The 12,221-nt window shown below is 42.2% G+C and overlaps 1 protein-coding gene across 6 annotated transcripts in view; it reads right to left on the reverse strand.

Annotated features, from left to right (window-relative positions):
- Nucleotides 1-12,221, reverse strand: part of sipa1l1.L (signal induced proliferation associated 1 like 1 L homeolog) — a 155,703-nt gene that overhangs the window by 16,870 nt on the left and 126,612 nt on the right. The window lies entirely within an intron of this gene.

Genomic DNA, 12,221 nt, shown 5'->3' on the forward strand with positions numbered 1-12,221 from the left:
AGTTGGATCGATAGTACCATCAATAAACCGATGTGGCCCGTAATTCGATAAAAATTATAAGCCCAACCTTATCTGTCAGCAGCTTATATCGGCTTGTGTATGGGGAGCAGAAAGCTGGATGTATACACATTTAAGCTTCTGATTTAGCCCCTTCAGACCATGTCGGCAGATTATCTGTATATATATATATATATATATATATATATATATATATATATATATATATATATATATATATATATATATATATATATATATAGAGCGAGATACGGAACGCACACCCCCAGCAGAAATTACAGATCGGGTGCCAGTCGAAAAAAAGCTTCAATAGGTAATGTGGGGTGACGGCACACCAAACAAATACAGCAACACGTTTCTAGAAGAAAAATAGGAGGTTTATTGGACTGAACCAACGTTTCAGTTCCTCACAGGAACTTTCATCAGGGAGTGAAAAGCTAAGTGCACAGTGAGACGCTTAAATTGTGAATAAGGCGCCAAAATTGGTTGCTAAGCAACCCTAGTAACAGTGTAAACAAGCAGTGATCGTGGCACCTGGACGTGAAGCACAATAAAAACAAAGCCGTATGTCTCGTAGTCAACAATTCTTACCTCCTCAGCCATGGCTTAGTGCCCCTTATTCTACATGGATCGTGTGTCGATGGCCCAATACAGTCCCCGTCCAGGGTCCTGTGCGCTGTGTATGTCTCTCACCACTTGCAGGCGCGGAGGGGGCGGAGCTTGCTGCGTGGTGCGCCAATTTGCGCATGCTTGCGATTGGAGGCCATACCGCTCAGATTGACAGCTAGGAGCCGTAACCAACGTCGCTAATGTATAGCAACGGTGGCGCTCCCCTGCTGTTCTTATCACAGCCCAGGCCCAGCAGCAATAAGGGTGTAGGGTCTGCGAGCTAACGCTGACCCATGCGCCTTGCTGCAATTAGCCCTGCTGGAACCTCTTTGGCCAATGCTTGCTCCCCAAATACGCCTCTCACATGTGGTGGAATGAGACCATGACAGCCATAAGTAGATCAACGAGGAACACACTATGTCGGGGGTACTGCCCCTGGGGTCCTGATGCCAGGCTGAGTCATGGGTAAGGTGACAGGGGACAATGGATATAACGGCATAGACTGTGAACAATAAAAACATATTTTGACATAAGAGGAAAATTAACACAATAGCGAGAGACCCCGGGCATAAGCTGGCAACGCAATGTGATGTGTCTCAGAACATATTATGACAGTACAACTGCTGGGCAAAACTGTCCATAAGTAGGTAAGTTCATATGAAGCACCCCAGTGGGAGTGTTTCGTTCAGACCACGGGGGGATACTGTATCCAATGTGTAAATCCACCTGGACTCTCTTCTTAACAGGGCTTGTTCTCGGTCGCCACCTCTTTCCAACGGAGGTTGATAATCTATAGCCATGCATCTGAACGTTGGGAGAGTGTGTCCTTCCACTAGAAAGTGTTTTGCCACAGGTTGCATGGCTTTACCTTCTTTCCATGCTTTTCTGATGGCGGAACGATGATTGCTGATTCTCTCACGGAGAGTGGTGCATGTTTTTCCGACATAATATTTACCACATGGACAGGAAATGATATAGACAATGTATGTGGAGGTACAACTTAATCTTTCACGTATCTTAATTCTCTTGCCAGTATGTGGATGAGGAAAGTCAGGACCTGTCAGTAAGCTTCTGCATGTTACGCAATTGGGACATTTGTAGCACCCGAGTTTCTCTTTCTGTGCCAACCAGGTAGTATCAGTAGTAATGGTGCCTTTAAAGTCAGTGCGTACTAGCATATCCTTGAGGGATTTACCTCTTCGAAATCCCATCATGGGTTTCTTAGTTGCGTGCAGTGAGAGCGATTCATCCATGTTCAGCATGGGCCAGTGTTTGTTAATACTGGCGGTGAGATGTTTTGATGCAGTTGAAAAGGTAGTGGTGAAGATCATTGGAGAGTTTGTTCCTGTCTTCTGTTGCGGTCTAGATAATAGATCACTTTGAGTATGTTGTAGAGCCTTGTCTAGCTGTGTACACAGTAGCTCCTCGGAGTAGCCTCTTTCTAAGAACCGACCAAACATCTCACGAAGTTGTACTTCGGCTGTTTCTCTTCTGCTGTTGTTACGTATTACTCTTAGGAATTGGGAATACGGGATACCCCGGATTGTTGCCGGCGGATGATGACTGGAGGCATGCAATACAGAATTGCGGTCAGTAGGCTTCCTATGCAGTCTGGTGCCCAGTTTGGAGTCTTTGATATAAATGTTTAAATCCAGAAAGTCGATGTTGTCCACATCAGAGTTGATGGTAAGTTTAATGGGGCTGTTGAGGTCATTGAGATGTTGGTAAAATTGCTGTAGGGCTTCCTGTGTGTCCACCCAGACCATGAATAAATCGTCGATATAGCGAAAGTAAGTGAGTATAGATAGTCCAATCAATGGAAGGATGTGGGAGCGTTTCGAAATTCAACATGTATAGATTGGCATATGAGGGGGCCAATGAGAGACATACACAGCGCACAGGACCCTGGACGGGGACTGTATTGGGCCATCGACACACGATCCATGTAGAATAAGGGGCACTAAGCCATGGCTGAGGAGGTAAGAATTGTTGACTACGAGACATACGGCTTTGTTTTTATTGTGCTTCACGTCCAGGTGCCACGATCACTGCTTGTTTACACTGTTACTAGGGTTGCTTAGCAACCAATTTTGGCGCCTTATTCACAATTTAAGCGTCTCACTGTGCACTTAGCTTTTCACTCCCTGATGAAAGTTCCTGTGAGGAACTGAAACGTTGGTTCAGTCCAATAAACCTCCTATTTTTCTTCTAGAAACGTGTTGCTGTATTTGTTTGGTGTGCCGTCACCCCACATTACCTATTGAAGCTTTTTTTCGACTGGCACCCGATCTGTAATTTCTGCTGGGGGTGTGCGTTCCGTATCTCGCTCTACATATGATTTAACTCCTGTTTTGGGGTTTCATCCTGGTTCGCACCCTGCTTTTGTCAGATGGACTGTTCATTTGATTTGCACAGTCCATATTCTTTCTACTATTACTAAAGTTTGATGCTCTAACCTTTATTTGGAGGCTGGTTTTTGAGAAGCTATTTTTTTTTTTTTTTGTACATAAGAGGATATACACAACCACGAACATCACGAGAGACTATAAGATTTGTGAAGAAGAATCAACTATCGTATAGATCGCACGGAATATTTTACGATAATGGCAGAGAATCCTTCGCAACTACCATTGGACATAGATACTACCTTGGACTTTTCTTTTAATGTACACGATGTGGACAGGATTCTCTTCACAGAAACTCCACTGGACATAGCGGTGGACAAACCGAGTAACGACATATACCATGAACTTTTGACCTTAAAGAAAAAAGCAACAGATCTACAACTACACGGCATCTACCTTTCCAACTACCACCGACAGAGATTAATCCCCAGAGGCTTCAGAATTTCCAATATCCCCACTTTAGGACGCAGCAACCCTGACTTCTGTGCAAAATGGTGTGGGATCTTAAACAGATGCTCCTTTGACCTTATCCTGTTGGTGGTAGAACAGGTAGGCAAAGAACTTATTACAGTCAAAGAAGAGATCAAACGACTGGAGGATCAACATTTGGAAACACTTAAAGCAGATACCTCATCTGATTGGATTGAGAAACTACAAAAACTGACGGATAAATACAAACAAGATTTGACACTTTTTAAACAGAACAAATTGACAAAGGTAACAGAGGATTATAGAGCAAAACGAGTCTATGGATGGCTGATGGGCTTAAGAACCGACAATTACAGAGCACCTCCCCGCAGAAGACGACATATACCTAGAGCATTGCACACTGTAGACAGCTCAGATCAGTCGACGGATTCAGATGCTGCATCAGAAAACACAAACACTAACTCTTTTTTAGGGGTGGCCACGAGGTCTCAGAAAACAAAAGAAAAAACAGGAGAAGATCGCACACGAGACGAGGTGGGAGGCATAATAAGAGGAAAACCACCAAGGGGCAGGAAAATATAATCTTCAACCTGAGTCGACATACATTATCCGCAGGAGAAACATCTCTTTTATCTAAAGGACTTTCCTTCGTTCCCAGTGGGGCTCCAAATACCTTGGACCTATTGGTTGATATCCACAAATTTCAGAGGAAATTAAAACTGAAAGAATTCTTCAAAGATTCACCAACAAGCAAGACACCAGTGTTCAAAAATAAGAGTACCTTTGAGCCCCCCAACACTCCCGCTTCGATCAAAACCTTTGGCAACATTCTAAGTAGAGATATTTTAAAGATGAAAAACACATTCAACCCTAAATGTAATCTCAATCCCTCTGAGAGACAAGCAATCAAATCCCTCAAAGCAGATCCAGATCTGGTGATACGGGCGGCTGACAAAGGGGGTGCCATCGTCCTATTGGACTACACGTACTACAGAAACGAAATCTTGCAACAATTATCGGACACGACAACATACAAGCCCCTTCCTGGGGACCCTACCATCAAGTTCAAACGGGAACTAGATGAGTTTCTATTCCTAGCCAAAAATGCTGGTTGGATAGACCAGGACACACATAGATACCTGGTAACAGAGCACCCGAGAACCCCCATAATCTACACACTACCTAAAATTCATAAGTCCCTGTCGGCTCCCCCCGGAAGACCGATCATCTCTGCCATTGGTTCCCTATATCAATCCATCTCTACATATGTGGATTTTTATTTACAGCCAATTGTACAGACCATGGCATCCTTCACACAGGATTCTAGCCATGTGATTAGACGACTGAATGAACTACACCACATCCCTTCTAGCAGCATACTAGTGACAATGGATGTAAAGAGTCTTTATACTGTCATCCCGCATGATCAAGGGATCCAAGCCTGCAGAGAAGCACTCATCAATACACCACCTAACACTGTACCCATAGAATTCCTCATACAACTTCTAGAGCTGACGTTGTCCAGGAACTTCTTCAGATATGAGAAGTCTTTCTTTCTACAGGTGTCCGGGACGGCCATGGGAAGTGCATTGGCCCCCTCATATGCCAATCTATACATGTTGAATTTCGAACGCTCCCACATCCTTCCATTGATTGGACTATCTATACTCACTTACTTTCGCTATATCGACGATTTATTCATGGTCTGGGTGGACACACAGGAAGCCCTACAGCAATTTTACCAACATCTCAATGACCTCAACAGCCCCATTAAACTTACCATCAACTCTGATGTGGACAACATCGACTTTCTGGATTTAAACATTTATATCAAAGACTCCAAACTGGGCACCAGACTGCATAGGAAGCCTACTGACCGCAATTCTGTATTGCATGCCTCCAGTCATCATCCGCCGGCAACAATCCGGGGTATCCCGTATTCCCAATTCCTAAGAGTAATACGTAACAACAGCAGAAGAGAAACAGCCGAAGTACAACTTCGTGAGATGTTTGGTCGGTTCTTAGAAAGAGGCTACTCCGAGGAGCTACTGTGTACACAGCTAGACAAGGCTCTACAACATACTCAAAGTGATCTATTATCTAGACCGCAACAGAAGACAGGAACAAACTCTCCAATGATCTTCACCACTACCTTTTCAACTGCATCAAAACATCTCACCGCCAGTATTAACAAACACTGGCCCATGCTGAACATGGATGAATCGCTCTCACTGCACGCAACTAAGAAACCCATGATGGGATTTCGAAGAGGTAAATCCCTCAAGGATATGCTAGTACGCACTGACTTTAAAGGCACCATTACTACTGATACTACCTGGTTGGCACAGAAAAAGAAACTCGGGTGCTACAAATGTCCCAATTGCGTAACATGCAGAAGCTTACTGACAGGTCCTGACTTTCCTCATCCACATACTGGCAAGAGAATTAAGATACGTGAAAGATTAAGTTGTACCTCCACATACATTGTCTATATCATTTCCTGTCCATGTGGTAAATATTATGTCGGAAAAACATGCACCACTCTCCGTGAGAGAATCAGCAATCATCGTTCCGCCATCAGCAAAGCATGGAAAGAAGGTAAAGCCATGCAACCTGTGGCAAAACACTTTCTAGTGGAAGGACACACTCTCCCAACGTTCAGATGCATGGCTATAGATTATCAACCTCCGTTGGAAAGAGGTGGCGACCGAGAACAAGCCCTGTTAAGAAGAGAGTCCAGGTGGATTTACACATTGGATACAGTATCCCCCCGTGGTCTGAACGAAACACTCCCACTGGGGTGCTTCATATGAACTTACCTACTTATGGACAGTTTTGCCCAGCAGTTGTACTGTCATAATATGTTCTGAGACACATCACATTGCGTTGCCAGCTTATGCCCGGGGTCTCTCGCTATTGTGTTAATTTTCCTCTTATGTCAAAATATGTTTTTATTGTTCACAGTCTATGCCGTTATATCCATTGTCCCCTGTCACCTTACCCATGACTCAGCCTGGCATCAGGACCCCAGGGGCAGTACCCCCGACATAGTGTGTTCCTCGTTGATCTACTTATGGCTGTCATGGTCTCATTCCACCACATGTGAGAGGCGTATTTGGGGAGCAAGCATTGGCCAAAGAGGTTCCAGCAGGGCTAATTGCAGCAAGGCGCATGGGTCAGCGTTAGCTCGCAGACCCTACACCCTTATTGCTGCTGGGCCTGGGCTGTGATAAGAACAGCAGGGGAGCGCCACCGTTGCTATACATTAGCGACGTTGGTTACGGCTCCTAGCTGTCAATCTGAGCGGTATGGCCTCCAATCGCAAGCATGCGCAAATTGGCGCACCACGCAGCAAGCTCCGCCCCCTCCGCGCCTGCAAGTGGTGAGAGACATACACAGCGCACAGGACCCTGGACGGGGACTGTATTGGGCCATCGACACACGATCCATGTAGAATAAGGGGCACTAAGCCATGGCTGAGGAGGTAAGAATTGTTGACTACGAGACATACGGCTTTGTTTTTATTGTGCTTCACGTCCAGGTGCCACGATCACTGCTTGTTTACACTGTTACTAGGGTTGCTTAGCAACCAATTTTGGCGCCTTATTCACAATTTAAGCGTCTCACTGTGCACTTAGCTTTTCACTCCCTGATGAAAGTTCCTGTGAGGAACTGAAACGTTGGTTCAGTCCAATAAACCTCCTATTTTTCTTCTAGAAACGTGTTGCTGTATTTGTTTGGTGTGCCGTCACCCCACATTACCTATATATATATATATATATATATAGGCAGATAATCTGCCGACATGGTCTGAAGGGGCTAAATCAGAAGCTTAAATGTGTATACATCCAGCTTTCTGCTCCCCATACACAAGCCGATATAAACTGCTGACAGATAAGGTTGGGCTTATAATTTTTATCGAATTACGGGCCACATCGGTTTATTGATGGTACTATCGATCCAACTGATGTATTCTTCTCATTTTGATGTGATCGTTGGGCCCTAGGGCCCAAGATCAGATCAGCCCAATATTGCCCACATCAAGGTGGGCACAACAAGGAGAATTCTGCTCATCTGGCGACGTAGCCAAACAAGCAGATCTCCCCAGCTTTACACATTGCACACCTATATGAATACATACGTTTTTCTGCAACAAAAAATTAAGATATCTACTCCTGTCTGGTTGGGGAAACACATGTTCAGCATTTTTTTTGGAAATGTTACTTTATAGAGCAGCCATTGATTGAATTGTGCAGTGTATTCTGTATGTTGAGCAATATAATACAACCGGCCTCTGTAAAAGCATAACATGCTCATGTTGCCGCAAAAGAATTTATCAAAACAAAGTTCCTCATGGTAAGAGGGAAAGATCCAACTCTATTTGCTAATGACTTGGTTGGATCACCTTCCTTTTCTGCAGATCAAAAGAAAAACCTGATCCCGAAGGAAATCTTTTTATTTCCTAATGGTTTCTATCCCAAACATTTTCATACTGAAGTACCTTGTATCTCCTCAGGGCTTTAACTTGTACTGCCCAAAAACAGACATTGGCATTATTTTCTTTGACTACAGGAAATGACTGCAAATTCCAGTGTCATAAAAATACATAGTAAATGATTCCTCTTACATCCAAATAAAAATCCATGGAGGAATCGTTGTAACTGTAAGACAAGTGGACACATTTGCAGCATATTCTACTCTGTTGCTTGCTGCATTAGTTTGAGACCATAGCTTATTCATTGCCATTAGACCACAACTCCATGAACTGCTGTCATATTTAACTTGCAATAAATCACTAAGAAATACAAAAATGGTCCTTGAAAACGGAAGATGGATAGAAAAACATTTAAAAGGATTCTAAGTTTCAGGGTTTAGTGCGCTATTTGAAATGTGAATCCCAAGTACCTAAATAAAATATAAGGTATATATAGTGTATTACAGTTTTTTCAGGAAGATAAAGCAAAAAACATATCTACTCACAGAGTGTTCTCTTGACTTGGCAGGATTCTGCCACTTACCGAGCAGGTGCAGTTGTTTGAGCGCTTGGGGCGAGTGCACCGCAGCTAGGAGGGAGGTGTACCGAATACCGGATTTACCTTTCACTATATGCGGCAATACTTTCCGTGAAAAGCACTGTGTCAAGAGAACACTCTGTGAGTAGATCCGGTTTTTGCTTTATCTTCCTGAAAGAACTGTATATACCTTATATTTTATTTAGGTACTTGGGATTCACGTATCAAATAGCGCACTAAACCCTGAAACTTTTTATTGCTTACTCTGTGGACAAGTGGATTCACAAAGCTTTGGTGCTGCTGACTACATCCACAAATAGACCTTGCACAGCGCTCACACCGGATTGACACCGGATTCTGTCATTATTTTTAAGGTGAATTTTTTTTTTCTTAAGTACACTGTTGACACTGCAAACAATTCACTCTATCATGTAAAATTTCATTCCTGAACCAACAAGTATATTTTTGTAGCTGTAATACTAGTGTGTAGGCAGCCATCTTAGGTAATTTTGCCTGGTCATGTGCTTTCAGAAAGAGCCAGTGCTGCACTATGGAACTGTTTTCTGGCAGGCTATTGTTTCTCCTACTCAATGTCACTGAAGGAGTCGCAGTAGGACATGGATTTTTACTATTGAGTGTTGTTCTAATATTTACCAGAGAGCTGTTATCTGGTTACCTTCCCATTACCTTCCCATTGTTTGAAAAACACGTTTTCCAATGACAGTATCTCTTGTTGAAGCAGGTTTTTCATTGTTTATTGATATAACCAGTGCTATTTGCTCTGTTTTCTTTCAAAATGGAAATGTTTTAGTGCTTTCATTTATTGTGGGGTTGCTCTTCTAGACTGTGAACATTTTAGTGCTCTAATTGATTCAAATGCAATACAAACGGGCAGAAGGAAAAGCATTGGACACATGCTTCCAGGCAAAACATACATCACTCAGGAAGGGACATGTGGTCCCGAAGCATTTGATTTTGGTTTCGTTGTCTGGTAGCAGTATGGAATAAATTTGGGATCACCCCCTTTGCAGCATCCAAAGGTATTGGCGTCTTTTTCATATTGCATTAATTACTGGTGTGTGGCTTCGCCAGTGCCATTACCTTACACCCTATATATAAAGAACTCTTTGAAGCATACATGGCACCAACAGTGTTGACACCTACCCAATGCTTAACTCTTTATTAAAGGTCTCTGTTGAATCTGGTCTCATAGTTGAATAAACACCACATATCTGACTTTAGGTCAAAAAAGTCCACAGTATTTACTAAATTAGCATACTGATATAGCAGCAACTAACTTAACAGAATTTTCAACCTCCTATTCCCTCTAATGTTTAATAGCCCTTGGAAAGCACCAAAAAGTAACATAGTTAAGTTCATCAAGTCCAACCCCTCCAAATCAAACCCAGCACACATACACACAGACACCGAAACCTCCATACACTCACATAACTATATATATATCAATTGCTCTATTAAATGTAGATTTTAGTATCACTATATCCTTGGATATTATGATTCTCCATTAAATCACCCAAGCCCCTCTCAAGTAGAATTCAACCCTAAACTTAAAAAACCCTTCTCCCTACCCAACATAGACCCCCCCCCTCCTCCCCCAGCATAAGTGTTACTCTGGGCAAATGCTCCTAACGTTTTACTAACCTCTCAGTGCAGATGAAGGCATTGAATGGAGGGGGTAGGGTTTTTTAAAGTTTAGGGTTGAATTCTCCTTAAGGTATTAACAGAATCAGTCCTCACAACATCATCCAGCAGAACATTCCACAACCTCACTGCCCTCACTGTGAAGAACCTCCTACGTTGCTTCAAATGAAAGTTCTTGCACTAGTCTAAAGGGGTGGTCTCTGGTGCTGTGATCCATTTTAAGGGGAAAAAAAAAGATCTCCTGCTATCTATCATGTCCTCTAATGTAAAGTGTAATAATGTGCCATCGCAAGAGTCTTTTTTCCAGAGAGAACAGCCCCAATTAAGCATAAGAATTGCAAAAAAAACAAAAAAAACAAAAATTAAAAGCTCTTGTAGTCATATAGAAGTCTGTGGGAACTGTCCTTAGGAAATTGTAAAATATTTAGTTACTTCGAGGAAGTAGTTTTTTTTTTATAGTGTAAATGCAGAAAAAATTTGGAGCAAATACGGATTGCGAGGTTTTCATATTCTTATAAATAGATATTAGTGTTTTGGGGTTTTTTTCTTTTTAAATGTGAGTTTAGTCAAAGTTGACATACAGCCCTCTAAGAGTGGGAAATCAGCCCACTGGAAGTTTTACAGCTCCTGCCATCTTCTCTACCCCACTCTACCCAAGCAAACCCTGGTAAGCTCAGTAACCTCTGCCATTGGCTAAATAAACAAAGGGATGCCTAAATATTCAAAATCAAAAAGGGACGGCACTCTGGAAAAAAGCAGGTTTATTGCAGTGTCCTGCAGATATTCTATGATTAAAGGATTGACTCCCAAAAAGCGTAAGGTGTTGGATATCTGCAGGACACTGTAATAAACCTGCTTTTTTCCAGAGTGCCGTCCTTTTTTGGTTTTTGAAAGTGTGCAGACAGTGGGGACGCTGTGAAACTGAGCACCCGGCCTTATATAGGATAGCTACTATGGGTGTGTGAGTTTTTTAAGTGGTAACTTTTGTTTTTTTGGATGCCTAAATATTGCTGCAGTGCAATCCTTTCACAAGGAGGCCATAACGGATAACATATTTTGTTTTCATACAGGTTTTCTATTTCTACAGCTAGCATCAGGGATGGATATTTATTATTAGTGAAGAACAGAACAAATATCTTTTTACATATTTGATGCATAAAATATGCCAATCTTTGCTGAATAATAATATTCAATAAAATGTATATTTGCTTTTACAAAAATTGCATCATAAATTACTGCTTAGCAAGTAGGGCTGTGTGCTTGGGTGAAGTGATATTACTCGAACATAGGTTAAACTGCTGAATGATTAAAATATCTAATTGAAACCCACTCCTTTTACATGACATTTACATTAGGATTTAAAGGGGGGGGAGCAACAAAAATACAGCTTGCTCCTACTGTTACCAGCTTAACTGAATTAAAACATCAGCGACTGAAAAACACATTCTGTCCCTATAAGAAATTACGGAGCAGTTAAATTGCAGGTTTGCCATGTTAGAATGTGCATGGAATGGAACAGATGGCTTCTGAATCAAGAAATGGCCAAGGCAGTGTATTGTATTGTGTTACTAGGCAACTCTGGATTTGATGGAATACATCTAAAGTTTAAGGGATAGTGAAGAATTTCAATTTTAACAAGAACGTGTACATATAAACCCCTTAGTGCTGCTAATCTTTTCTAATGGAGGTACCCTCTATCTCCCCCAGTTGAACACTTACTACCCTCATTCTATCTCTGGTATGGCTTTCAGTAGAGTATCTTCCTGAATAATGTCGTGCGTGTGTCAATATTCACATAGGCTGGGGTCATTTTTATATTTGCCCTTCAGCCTCAGGGCATTGCCTCAATCCCAAGTACACCGTCACTGACAACCCTGCTCTCTTTTAAGCCTCATTGGAGAGCTAGAAGGTAATAAGTGTTGAGCTTGGTGGAGGCAGGAGGGCACCTCCATAGGAAAACATGAGTAAAATTCGGGTTTATATAAGTATAGTGGCACGTTCCTGTTAAAAATTGGAACCTGTCACTATCCCTATGTTAAGTACTGGAAAATTAATAATGATTCCATGTCCAATACAGCATCACTGA

This window comes from Xenopus laevis, chromosome 8L, assembly GCF_017654675.1.
Source record: "Xenopus laevis strain J_2021 chromosome 8L, Xenopus_laevis_v10.1, whole genome shotgun sequence".
In the NCBI taxonomy this organism is placed as follows: Eukaryota; Metazoa; Chordata; class Amphibia; order Anura; family Pipidae; genus Xenopus; species Xenopus laevis.